General features: G+C 37.1%; 1 pseudogene; it reads right to left on the reverse strand.

Annotated features, from left to right (window-relative positions):
• Nucleotides 1-1,210: 1,210 nt before the first annotated feature.
• LOC102813262 lies at nt 1,211-3,860 on the reverse strand (annotated as a pseudogene).
• Nucleotides 3,861-4,354: the final 494 nt, after the last annotated feature.

The following is a 4,354-nucleotide window of genomic DNA, read 5'->3' on the forward strand; positions in this document are numbered from 1 at the left end:
TGCCAGTTGAAGTGTTAGTTCATGTCATGCATGTGTCCACTTTTTTTAACTGGGTCATTATTCTTTTTCTTAAAGAGGTGTTGTAGTTTACTATAAATTTTAGAGATTAGTTCCTTGTCTGATACATAACTGCAAAAATTTTTTTGCAGTCTGTGGGCTCTCTTGTACTCTTTTGGTGAAAACTTTTGATACACATAAATACCTAATTTTTAGGAGACCCCAGTCATCTATTTTGTCTTCTACTGTTTGTGGGATTTTAGTAATGTTTGATAGTGTATTTATGCCATGTATTAGAGCCCCTAAGTTTATCCTTATTTTTCCATTTATATCTTTATAGTTCTAGGTTATACTTTTAGGTCTTTAATCCAAGCTGAGTTTTTTTTTTCTTTCTGTATATGGTGTGAGATATGGGTCTCACTTCATTCTTCTGCAAATGGATTTCTAGTTTCATCAATATCATTTGTTGAAGAGACTATCTCTTCACTATTTAATATGATTTGGTCCTTTGTCAAAGATCAGCTGACTATATGTAGATGGATTTACTTCTGGTTTTCAATTCTGTTCCACTAATCTATCCATCTTTCATTGTATAAGTATCCGGCTCTTTTGACCACTGTTGCTGTATAGTAAATTTTGAGATCAGGGTGTGATAGGCCTCCAACTTTGTTTTTCTTATTTAGAATTGCTTTGCTTTTCTGAGTTATTTTTTATTTCCATATAAAGTTAGTGATCACTTTTTCTATCTCTTTAAAGAACAATGTTGGAGTCTGGATTGGGATTGTACTGTATCTATAGATTGCTTTGGGTAGTGTTGACATTTTCACAATGTTGAGTCTTTGTATCCATGAGCATGATATATTCTTCCATTGTGGTTAGTCTTTTTTGGTTTCTTGTAGTTTTCTTTGTATAGGTCTTCTGTTTCTCCAGTTATGTTTTTTTTTCCCAAAGTATTTCCTCTTTTGGGTGGTTATTGTAAATGGTATTGTTTTCTTAATTTCCTTTCCAGAACTGTCTTTATTAGTATATAGGAATCCAACTGATTTTTACATATTGACCTTGTACCTTGCTACTTTGTTGAATTGTTCAGTGAGTTCCAATAATTTTCTTGCTGAGTCTTTGGGATTTTCTATGTATAGGATCATATCATCTGCAAATAGAGAGATTTATGTGTCATGTTTCATATCTTTGTATTCCTTCAAATTTTTATTTATTAGGAGTGACTGAAATAAAACAATATATAATTGAGCTCCATCATCATCTTCAGTATCATCATGGAAATGACTTTAAGAGTCAACTGGTCAGATGAATGATAGCACTTTCCATTTTCAACCTGTAGATAGCTGTCATGGGTATAGACAGATATCCTATATCTTGAGATATGTTCTATAATACAACATGTCCATTCACAGGGGAAAAACAAACTGGAAATAACATATGTGTACTTCTTGATTTCATCATAAAAGACAAGCACAAAACTGCCACCCACACCTGTGAGCACATTGGATCATATGTCCTTGAAAACTGCTTTTGTGTCCTTCATCACGAGCAGTATTTCTTTAGCAGTGAAGGATGCCTGTGTACATGATATCAGTTCCTTTGTGCCCTAACTGCATCATCATGTGGTGATGAACAGTGTCAAATGAGTAGGAAGTCAACCTGGTAATAGTTGTGATGGAATGAGTGATCATCTAGCTGACAAAGATGTGAGTTTTCTTGGGATCTGAAAGCATTCCATTTGTAGTATCATAAATTCCAAAGCAGGTAGCTCAGTCGATGATAATACCCTGCACAGAAACATTAAAGCCTTGGGACAGACCCTTTTTGTTGTTGTTGTTGTTGTTAGGTGCTACTGAGTTGGTACCAAATCATAGAAACCCTATGCACAACAGAATGAAACACTGCCTGGTCCTGGGCCAACCTCACAATTGTTGCTATGACTGAGCCCATAGCTACTGCCACTGTCCCAACCCATCTCTTTTGGGGTCTTCCTATTTTTCTTCAACCCTCCACTTTACCAAACATGATATCCTTCTCCTGTGACTAGTCATTCCTGATAACACGTCTGAAGTATGAGAGATGAAGTTTGGCCATCCTGGCTTCCAAGGAACACTCTGGCTGTACTTATTCTAACACAGATTTGTTTGTTCTTTTGGAAGTTCATGGTACTTTTAATATTCTCCTCCAACACAACTCAAATGCATCAGTTCTTCTATGGTCTTCCTTATTCATTGTCCAACTTTCAGATGCATATGAGGTTATTGAAAATATATGACGTGAGTCAGGTGCACCTTAATCCTCAAACTGACATCTGCACTCTTCAACACTTAAAAAAGTTCTTGTGCAACAGATTTGCCTAATGCAATGTCATTTGATTTCTTGACTGCTGCTTCCATGCGTGCTGATGGTTGAGCCAAGCAAAATTAAGTCTTTGATAATTTCAATCTTTTCTCCATTAATAAAAATGTTGTTTATTGGTCCAGTGTTGAGGACTTTTTGCTTTCTTTACATTGAGATGCAACCCATACCAATGCTGTGGTCTTTGATCTTCATCAGTAAGTATTTTAAGTCCTCTTCACTTTCAGCAAGCAAGGTTGTATCACCTGCATAGCGCAGTTGTTAATGAGACTTTCTCCACTCCTGATGCCACATACTTCTTCATATAATCCAGCTTCTCGGATAATTTGCTCAGCATACAGATTGAATAAGTATGGTGAAATAATACAACCCTGGCACACAACTTTCCTAATTTTAAACCATTTGGTGTTTCCTTGTTCTGTTCAAACAACTGCCTCTTGATCTATGTATAGGTTCCTCATTAGCATTATTAAGTGTTCCAGAACACTCATACTTCACAATGTTGTCCATAGCATGTCATGATCCACACAATTGAAAGCCTTTTCATAGTCAATAAAGTACAGGTAAACATCTTTCTGGTATTCTCTACTTTCAGCCAAGATCCATCTGACGTCAGCAGTGATATCCCTCATTCCACGCCCTCTTCTGAAACCAGCTTAAACCTCCTAAGTTCTCTGCCAATGAATGTTTACAATCATTTTTGTATTACTTTTAGTAAAACTTTACTTGCATGGAGTATCAATGATATCGTCTGATGATTTCCACATTTTGTTGGGTCACCTCTCTTTGGAATGGACACAAATATGGATCTCCTCCAGTCAGTTGCCAAGTAGCTGTCTTCCAAATTTCTTGGCATATATGAGTGAGTGCCTCCAGTGTCGCATCAGTTTGTTGAAATTTTTCTATTTGTATTCCATCAATTCCCAGGGCCTTGTTCTTTGCCAATGTCTTCAATGCATCTTGGACTTCTTCCTTTAGGTTCATTGGGACTGACCCTTAATACCATCATAACTGGAGATCTTATCTGGACAAGGCCTTTGACCTCTTTCAGTACCAGCTTTCTCCACATCAGCTACTAGACTGGTACCAGCAAAATCAAAAGGGTACACAAAGCACAAGCATGTGGCCCCGGCAGCATTACAGGATGCCAGATTCATGACAAAGTAGCACCCAAACTGGGTTCTCTTGTCCACACAACCCAGGAAGATCTGCTTGTATTTATCTTTGAAGGAAAAGTCAAGATCTTGGGTGGGGAAGTACTAGATGACATTAGCCAGGTTACCATACCAAAAGGACAAGACTCCCTGTTCTTTGGGATACTAACCACACAACTGATAGTGCACTTGTACTGCCTATGTATGGTGATTTGATAGCTGCCATGCTGTACCTGTAGCAGCAGCTTGACCCACTATGGGTGCTACAGTGGTCTTAAAGATGGCCATGGCCACTCCACCTGCAAGGAAATCCTTAGTGAAGTACACAGTGACATCACTCATGTTAAAAAAGGAGGAGGCTGCAGGAAATGCCAAGACTGGAACTGAGTTCTGGGCAAATAGATTTTTTATTTTTCTTTGCCAATTTGGATGTCTTTAGTTTCCCTTTCATGCCTATAGTTCTGGTTTAGACTTCCAACACAATATTGCTTTATATATTTTGGAGCTCTTTCATTGGGAGCATAGGTATTTATTATGGTTGTGTCATCTTGTTCAATTGTCCCTTTAATCATGAGATAATGTCCATCTTTATTTATTATGCTGGTTTTTTTGCCTTAAAGTTTATTTTATCAGAGATTAGTACTGCCACTCCTATTAGTTTTTTATTGCAATTAGCTTAGTTTATTTTTTCCATCCTTTGACTTTTAATCTGTTTTTGTCTCTATGTGTAATATGTGTCTCTTGCAGATAGCATATTGAAGGATCTTGTTTTCTTATGCATTCTGTCACTCTCCATCTCTTAGCAGGTGCATTTAATCCATTTACATTCAGTATAATTATCGATA

The sequence above is a fragment of the Chrysochloris asiatica genome, unplaced genomic scaffold (assembly GCF_000296735.1).
Source record: "Chrysochloris asiatica unplaced genomic scaffold, ChrAsi1.0 scaffold00369, whole genome shotgun sequence".
Taxonomy (NCBI): Eukaryota; Metazoa; Chordata; class Mammalia; order Afrosoricida; family Chrysochloridae; genus Chrysochloris; species Chrysochloris asiatica.